Source organism: Mytilus trossulus, chromosome 11, assembly GCF_036588685.1.
Source record: "Mytilus trossulus isolate FHL-02 chromosome 11, PNRI_Mtr1.1.1.hap1, whole genome shotgun sequence".
NCBI lineage: Eukaryota > Metazoa > Mollusca > Bivalvia > Mytilida > Mytilidae > Mytilus > Mytilus trossulus.
In genome coordinates this window covers 21,249,862-21,260,281 of record NC_086383.1, presented here as the reverse complement: position 1 = coordinate 21,260,281, position 10,420 = coordinate 21,249,862, and positions in this window count along the sequence as shown.

Below are 10,420 nucleotides of genomic sequence, written 5' to 3'. Positions count from 1 at the left end.
TGTATGTAACCTTTTAACTATTGATCTGAGCGTCACTGATGAGTCTTATGTAGACGAAACGAGCGTCTGGCGAGCTAACCTATAATCCGGGTACCTTTGATAACTATTGGTGCACGCATTTTTATGTTAGTTTTTTTCTATATAATCAATATCAACTCTATTTTAAGTTCAGTTAATCAACAATTTTCCCCACATTCTCATTCTCAATCAAAACTCATTTTATCATCTCAAAATGCATCACACGCATATCGACAAAAAACGAAGCTGAATTTGTTATTTTTGTCCAATATTCATGTTAGCACTGATACTCAGCAACGAAGTTGCACTTTTAATGAGAAACACTACAGATGTCTTTTTTTCAGAGGAATCTGTATTCCCTTACTTTTCTTGAGTGATTATCGTTGTAGTGTTTTGTTCACTTTTTGGCGTTTCATCGTCTTTCCATTTTGCCCTTGTGTTTTCAGTTTCTTTCAGCTTTCAAATACTAAATAATGCCTTCTTGGTATCAAACGTCACTCATTTTACTCCCAGTAGGGAGAATGTTCAGAAAATTAGTGAACGATATCACTCTTTAATTTTCCGGATTTTTTTTAAATCTTAAGGGGGTAGGTCTTGGTAACACCAACATGTTCCTCTCGTGTATTTTTTTTTTTTAAATATTAACATCATTGAAAAGATAGTTGTCAATGCATAATCTGCCAAAGTCTTAACGAAATTTACCGTTTCATTTTATGTTTAGGATATATTGAATATGACCAGTTTTGGGGTACCCTAAAAAACGGTCGAAAACACTAGTAGGTAAAAATTATTCAGTGTTTTTCATCATGTTGCCATAAGGAAAAATCCTGACTACTGTGGATTCATTTATTTTCGTGGGTACCAATTGTCATGGATTGTTCCCACGAAATCCACGAAAATTAGTATCCAACGAATATTAATGAATCCACAGTATTAAATTGCAAATAAGAAACATATTCTAATGTAAATCTATAACATCATAGTAACACAAATAGCCTGAATGTGAAAAAAACACCGGTTTTTTTAATTGATACGGCGAATTGAAACGGCGAAAAGTCTGGCCAGCTCAGATAACACCTTTTTTCAAATGTAGCCCGAAAAAAAAATATTTTATATATTTAGTCACAAATTTTTATCGAATTTGACCGTTTGAAATTTTCATAATTTTCCAACAAGTTGGCTGACATTTATTAGAAAATTGGGACAAACTCCATTTTCCACTTACAAAACCTCCGACAGACTGTCTTTGCATTCTCTTTATGTAAAATGGTCAATGGAGTACTGTCCCAATAATACTTGTAATAAATTTTATGAGAAAAAAACAGTAGTACTCAGTATTGGACGAGTATCCTTGGGACGAGTTGACAAAAACTTTTAATCACAACTATTTATAGGTTTCTCTCCTAAGACTACAAAATGCCTCTGTCATCAATAGCAGACGCTATCAGAATTCATTGGTTTGACAGTCTGTGACACTCTAAGTACTACCTTTGTGTTAATGTAGATTATCTATTAGCATAAGCTTGTACTATGATATCTTCTAGAACAGTGACTTTTAATTGAAAAAAAACACAAACAGCAAGTACAAACTTTGTATCAATGACTAGTACTAAAACCATATTACTCATTATTTAATCAGTTTGTTCAAATCGAATTTCCTCAAACTTCCATGGTTTTTTTTCTAAATGATGCCACAGGGTCCTTTAGTCAGTATAGTTACGCCAGAAATCAAAAGACTCAGGCCGTGTTCACACCAAACGCTGTGTACAGTAAACATGTTTTAGTAATATCATAGGTGAGCCCTTGCTCGATATGACCAAATTTATATAAGTATTGGGTGAAAATTGGGTTTGAACTTAGCCATATCGAGATACATGTACTTCCGGTTTTTTTGTTTTTTTTTTTTGTTTTTTTTTGTTTTTTTTTTTTGTTTTTTTTAAGTTTTGTACCGACGTCACACGTTCATTCCATCTAATCTATACGGTACCACCATTTTACACAGAACATGTGCAAATCCACCTTTGTATCGACATCATGCACAGAGTGTGTGCAAGTCCACCTTTGTATCATGCAGAGCATGTGCAAGTCCCGCTTAGCTCTGATAGCAGCGGCCAAACTGAATGTATTGGTCAAATCTCGCGGGACAACTTATGATATAGTAATATCATAGGTGAGCCCTTGCTCGATATGACCAAATTTATATAAGTATTGGGTGAAAATTGGGTTACACAGCAGACCTCAATACTATAAGCTAGTATAACGACAACACACTTATAATTCCCAATTCTAACCTTTACATTCCCAATACTCACCCAAAACTTAAAAAATTGTCTTGTATAAATGAAGAAGTCAAAATTCTTATACAAATGGGAGTCCATGACAAAACTTGAAATATCGCCAACTAAGCAAACATCAAAAAGTTAAGAAATTTCAAATGAATACATCCCATGTAGAAAACTGATAAAAGCAGATTATGCCAACTGTTAACTCTTCCGTATACTTCTTGTGTTGTTTCCGAGACTTTCACGTGCATGCTCCATATCATAAATTTTAACAAACGTATGCAACCTATGACTTAAATTAAAGTGTTAATATTTTCAGTTGAACCGATCTTAAGTTTGACAGAGCGAACTATCTGTTATGTAGTAGTTTTTGCATACTTCGAGAACGATCAAGTGGTGCATGAGCTCTAGATGATTTATATGTATTACATCGGGTGACTAAGACAGGTTTTGTGTCTTTGCCCTTTATCCCTTATTTCCCATAATCAGGGAAATCCTCTTGAATATTCAATACATCCAATACATGTATGAAATAAAAAGAATGTGTAGAGAATGACATGTGTAATATGTTGTCCATATAAAATCAGATGTTGTTTAATTACTAATGAGACAACTAACCAGCCAAGATCAAATGTTGTTGGTGTAAGCAATTCGCATACCTTAATAGAACAGAAACCGCAAGTCTCCCTCTAAATTTAACAAACTTATTTTCAAAAACAAATTTCGTTAAACAGATTATGAAAAGTAATATTTATTAAAGAAAAGTGTATTCAATACAGTGCGTCTTCACAAAATTCAATTCTAACATACATGTACAAAATAGTAATACATAATATCCCTCGAAAAATAGAGGCAAATCCAATTTCAAAAATTCTCCATTTTTACATACCTTCATACTTAATACATAATATCCCTCAAAATACAAGCTAGTCATAGTCATAGTCAATATACATAAATAGTAGTAGTACATTATTCCCTCAAAATACAAAAAATAATTAAACAAGCATCATAAGTAACAAACTTTTACTCTAAACACTTCAAACTGTCACTGAAAAGTATTGGAAAGTTTATTGACCTCACAATACGACTCGAATATAGATCTACAGATATTAGATTCAGAAACCCCTGTATAAGCCATGATGGAACTGACTGACCCTCTTCCTACCATACTTGACAATCTACTATATCTTTGGTAAGAGGACGAAGAAGACCAACCTATATGCTGCAGGATGTCACTTGTATATCCCCCTGACAAAGCTAAAGTAATAGCACAAGCTCCCCGAATTCCATGAGGGGTCTCACCGTCGTAAATATCGAGTTTCTTTAAATATTTCCTCAAGCGATCATACATAGCATTCGAAGATACAGGATTGTCAATAACATCTTTTCGATTTCTACTCAAAGTACGGAATAAATAACCAAAACGTTAATCAACTCCAAGTGCCCTGGCACCTTCAACGTACCTTTCCAGTGCTTTGACTGGACAAATTAAAGTATCATCAAATCTTAAGATGGAAAATTCATTCACTTTCCCTTTTCCAAGTGTTTTGCCTACTGTGTGTGAAAATAGAAAACCGTCACCATTTGGTAATAATTTAACCTCTTGTGAAATACACAAGCCCAAGTCATTCGCTCTGTCTCCTGAAAAGTATTGAACTTTGAAAAATGCTTGATCTCTAAGGAATATGAATCTTTCAGAGGATTTCATAACAGGATCCAACAACAACTCATCAATATGAACACTAATTGATCGGAGTTTGTCTAAAAATAGAGGTTTTGCCTGCTTTTGTACAACATGGGATTTTGACTGCTCAAACTGAATAGCATGCAAATATTTGTCTACCTCTGGACTACACACAGGATTACCAATTTTAGTTATTTCATTCCACTCAGAACCCCGACCATTAGATTCAAATATAGCTTTTAATTGTCCTAGCATAGACTGAACAGTTCCTGCTGCTAACCTTAATGGACACTGACATGAATGAATACCCAACTTACCAAGAAATTCACAGGTTAAGTCATGTACTTGCGTTTTCCCCCTTAAATCCTTCATGACCATACATCGCCTTACTTCTAAAGGGGAAGCGGTTTTTAAACACTTAACAGGTTCACCTTCAAATAAAAACTTCTCAAACTCTTTTTCCAGCGAAAGTTTTTTCTTATTATAACTAGTGCTTCCAATTAAACTGTCTAAATATCTCAAACGCCTTTCCACTGAACAATTATTCGTGATACTTTCCGAATTTTCAATCAAAATGGGTTTTTGTCCACATGACTGGCAAAATTGATACCCAACATCATTTGCATAACCACACACTAAACACTTTTCTGCTGGCAGCCAAACTCGTGGTACACCATTCTACAAAAAGGTAAAACTAAAAATGAAGTCGTGCGACAATTAAACGCCATGGTAAACCCTTAGTGTCCAACTTAAACCCTTTAGTAGATGGGTACAACAGGGCTTTGTCTTCATTTCGTTCAGCTAACACATTCCATACTGACACATGTTCCCAGAAAAAAGGCCACCACACTGGTCTTGGAAACAACTCAGGAACCACAAATGTACAACTCTTAACCCCAATCTGAGCACAAAACTTCAAAACGGCAAAAATTAAACAAAAAGGGGGGAACACATAAGGATTTTTTTCCAAATTCAAGTCCTGAGAAAAAACATTAACACCATCTGAAAGAACTGTGGGGAATGGTGTAAAATGTTTTAACGGATTACCATAAGTATCATTCATAGTATTAGAGTCTAATGCCATCAAATCTGAAGTGTGGGGACCAAACCTCTCTTCAACAAATTTCCACTTCATAGGAGATAACATAGCATCTGATAATCTCAACTTTCTGGACTCCCTGTCAGCAGGGTTTCTACTAGAACTAACATATACAAGACGTAGGTCCATGTTAACTGTTTTTGAAAGAGTGAATATCTTTCGCAAAACTCCATTCAACGAGGGGTCTCTACCTCCTTGATTACTCCAAGCATTAACTACCGCAAGATTATCACAAAACGCGTCCATCCGAGAGTCGATAATTCTCTCTTTAACAGAACAGAGGGAGTGTAGTAGTGCATTTGCCTCCTTAACGTGGATAGGAGAGCTATCATTCTTATTCCAAAAGTCACCAAACTCTACCGTAACCTCTTTGCAAATCATAAAGGCACCCCACTTAAAAAGCGACGAGTCAGTTGCTAAAATCAATTGTAAATGGGTTTCTAATCTCCAAGAGGTAGTTCCCTTCCAATTATCCAAAAAAAGCCAATATTCCAACTCCTCTTTTAACTCTTTGTAAATGTTAATTTTCTTACTATTTTTAGAAGCAAGGCTTATGGCCCTATTGATTTCCCTTGAAAACAACCTGGCAGAGGGGACAGCAAGAAAAAATGAAATACATTTTCCTGCGAAACGTTGAAGGGTTTTAATGCCTACGTCATTACCATCAAGGATAGATTCCCTTAAAATTCTAAATGATTCTTTTTTCTGCTCCGGCAAGATGAAGGCCAGTTTTGCTGAGTCACAAAACATTCCCAAGAATTTCAAACACCTGGTTGGTATAAAGCAACACTTTTCCAAGTTTAAAAAATATCCCAATCTAACAAGAACCTGACACAGAATGTACAGACTTTTTACCAATTCGGCATGACCGGATTTCTTCTTCAAATTTGTATTTTTAAACTCGCAAACTAACCTATCATCTATGTACAATAAAGAAGGTACACCAAGGGAGCGACAATAGCTGATTGGAACTAGACCAGTAGTGTGATAAATAAAAGCACTAGCTTTGAAGCCGAAAGGAAGAGAGTTAAAAACCATGTACCAGCCTGCAAACTGGATTCCAAAATACTGTCTAGAATTGGGATTTAAAAGTATATGATCGTAACCAGACTTATCATCAAGAGATGCCATGAAAGAATCCTTTTCTATTAATCTAGGAACCTCTTTCAGAGTCTAACGAAAACGGGAAATCCTTAATCCATAAATTCAAGTATCTTTCATCATGGCACATGCGTGGTTTTGATGGCTCAATAGTGATAGGTAAAACAAGTAACGGCGGATCACATTCCCCAACTCTGCCAATTACAGTTAATGATCCATTGGCTATTCTTTCTAATAAAGTGTCACACAAAAATTTCTCAAATCCTTTGCAACTAGCAGAATTTTGAAAATAAGCAGGTTGGGGAAGACTTGAATCGTAACAAAGACCCCTAAAATTTCCCTTAAAATGTTTAAACATGGGCCTAATATCTACCCCTTGTTTAATCCAGTCCAAAATTTCACTAGGACAACCTATTTTCTCCCATTGTTCTGAACAATACATTAAATTTCCTGCTTTGAAAAAATTAGGATCTAAAAAAGACAGATCCTCAAAATCATAGTCGCTTCCATTTACAACCTCTTCAGCACTTGGTAAGCAATCAGAGGGTTGGGTGATCTCTCCTTTATAATTTACTAAAAGTATGTCACTTTGCTTTCTTAATTTAACGCTAAGTGGATCGAAACCCGATTTTAACTCCCAATCTGGAATTTCTGGCTCAAACTTTTCTTTCTTAGCCAAAGGTTCATGATCCCTGATATTCTGAAATTAACAAGAAAGATTTTCAACTCTGAAAAATTGCTTGAGATTTATAGAAATAAAATAAAGGAGAGAGACACTCAACCCTTGCCCGCGTGAAAAAATTTTCACTGGAGATCGAAGCTCCTGGGAAAGGGAAAGGCATCTAAAAGATTAAAATTAAAAAAATATACAAAATACATAATTAATTGTCTTTTTTCATCTTTGGACAATTTGCAATAAAATGTCCCGACTCCTTGCAAAAATAACATACACCGTTTGACACTCTCCTGCCTCTACCTCCTTGCATTCTTGGAGGCCTAAAACCACCTGAATTATAGTTTGGCCCTGGATAAAAATTAGGATACGGGAAACCAAAACCTGGATTCTGATATCCATATCCAGGAAAAGGAAAAGCAGGAGCTGAAGTAGGTGGAGCATCTAATATATCCTGCCTCTCCTTTGACCCTGATGGTTCCTCGTATTTTTTAGATTTTGCCCAGTCTGAAATTAAGGAGGAAATCTTCTTGTCCTCCTGGGAACCAAATAACTTTAAGACGAGCCCACAAAAATCAACATTATCTTCGTATTTTTTACACATTGAAAAAGATTTTGAAAATAAAGAACAGTCCTTATGATTCGCTTTGTTAGCTGCATCAACCAACATTTCGATGGCCGCAAGTAATCCTCCCGGTGTTGTAAGTTTTGGTCTTGCTGCCAAAGTTCTAACGTAAGATAGTGCTTCATCTACCTGTAAAACCTTTGAATTTTTCTTCAACTCATCCAGGTCTTGTCTCATTGCTTGCAGCTGCTGATTTGTTGTGGATGGGTCTCCCTGAGCCGCTTTGCCATCACTTCCTACAACAAACAAAACGAAAAATAACTAAACTTCCTTGCAACAGTTTTTTAATATATATCAAAAGAAAAATCAAGAATATCAAAACATTCTAGCAATACAAATACAGGACAAGGTCTTGCTCTAAATAACATTCGTAAGCTGTAAATGTAGGAAACCATGAAAGTAGCGCCACAACATTAAAACAAAATTAAGTGTTAAACGAAATAACTAAAACAACATAAAATTATCAAGTCTAGTTTTCTGTAAAAAAAAAAAAAAAAGTTTACTTAGCAAAGAAATCCAGGTTTCTTGAAAATGCAACAAAACAAGACTAGATCTGTTGTTGTGAATGATATATGTTGCCGTGAATAATATCTCACTTAAATAAACAAACGCCTACATAAACATCAAGTTACAAATAAGAAGAGATTATCTTCGATAAGCATTTCAAAAGGGCTAAATTAGAACATACGTTACAATGCAAGCAAACTAATCCAAAAAACATTCATACCTTTCGCCGCTGGTGTATCTGTACTCGGATTATTAGTACCTAACCTCTGACCTCTACCACCAACAAAATTCGCTAACAATATGCTTTCATGCACTAAGAGACGCACATTCTCAATGTTATCATCTTTCCCACACAGCAGAATTAATACATCTTTAACGGATTCACCTGGAATTAAAAAAGGCACTAATCAATCAAACGGAACAGATACAATTTCAAGTATAATGTGTAAAAAATCACGAACCGTGGAAAGCGAAAAACTCTGAGGTAACTTGCCAAGTTACCGTCAATAAAATCATAAGTTCTGATGACTCTAAATAACAAGAATTAGCATAAAAACCAAAAGGCTAAAAATATCGCACCAGACGCAGATCTACATTTCTAAAAAAAAAATGTTTGTTCAAAAGAGCATTATCGGTCAAATGAAGCTAATTAAATTATCAAAAACAAAAATTAAAGCCATAATTACTTTGAATACAAGGTTCTCTAAAAGTCTTACGAAAACGTTTTAATAAATTATAAATTACCCGTAAGCTTCTCAAACTGAGCAATTAATTCGACTTTTGTCAAACTCTCTAATGGTTCATCTTTTTTCAGTCTTGACAGCTCTAAAACCGCTTCTGCATCTGCGTTGTTTACCCTCAAAATGATCGGGATTAAACTTTTTCCCGCAAGGGAGCAATTTGGCTTCAATACCTGAGCCATAGCTGAAATTAAAAAGAATAAATTGAGTAACCCCATTACAAATCCGCCATTAAAAATCGTGCAATGCGGACTGTCTTCGTCATAATTCTCAATACGCGTTGCAACCAATGCAGACGCAAACTCCATTTTAGTACATTAAATATAAAAACAGCATTAAACCACAACTACTTTACTGTTATCAACAAAATACATTGAAAGCATTTACTACATTTAACTATATTTAAAAAACTTACATAGTAACCCCCATTACAAATCCGCAACTGAAAATCGTGCAATGCGGACTGTCTTCGTCATAAATTAAAGATACAAACATCTTTTTTCTAAATGAACTCATGAACATTCAATAAAATAAATGTGCTCTAAAACTCATAGAATGAAGTAAACCAAAAACATTCTTCCCGACATACCGGACAGTTCTCAATACGCGTTGCAACCAATGCAGGCGCAAACTCCATTTTAGTACATTAAATATTAAAACAGCATTAAACCACAACTACTTTACTGTTATCAACAAAATACATTGCAAGCATTTACTACATTTAACTAGATTTAAAAAACTTGCATAGTAACCCCATTAGAAATCCGCCATTAAAAATCGTGCAATGCGGACTGTCTTCGTCATAAATTAAAGATACAAATATCTTTTCTAAAGGAACTCATGAACATTCAATAAAAATGTGCTCTTAAACTCCTAAAATGAATTAAACCAAAAACATTCTCCTTCAAAGTTATTATTTCTAGTACCTCGAAAATAACGCAAAATTCGGAGCTTTCTTCTCCCTAGATATATTTAACAAAAATCTCTTACAATATCTTCATTTAACGCTGCAACCTATGCAAACGCAACTTAAAGCTTTAAATCATACAACACTTCCCGACATACAGGACAGTTTTCAAAACGCGTTGCAACCATTGCAGACGCAAACTCCATTTTTGTACATTAATTATAAAAACAGCATTAAACCACAACTACTAGCTGTTATCAACAAAATACATTAAAGGCATTAACTACATTTAACTAGATTTAAAAAACTTACTTCCACAGTAAGAATCTTCTTTACACTACAACCATGCTCTACTCAAGAGCTGTTAAAGTCCGTGCTGTCACGCTTGATAGCAGCGGCCAAACTGAATGTATTGGTCAAATCTCGCGGGACTCACTTATGATAACATTTGGTTTAATGTAATGCACACTAGTTTCACATTAAATTTGTCCACATTTATACACCTTGTTTAGCTACCTGTACATTAGATTTGTTCACACTTGTAAACTATATGTCATTTAGATGTTCTTTACGTAGAACAGAATTCAAATTTTCCAACAACTTTTCTAGCAGTTAGGGAACGACTCTTTGACTTTAAAAAAGGGAGGGGGGTGATTTTACCATAATTTTATTTAAAAAACATGGGGTCATACAGAAGATTAGAATGAACAAATGTTCTAAATCCAAAGTTTGCCCATACATTATAGTGCCAAATATTGAATTGGTACCATAGAAAAAAAATGAA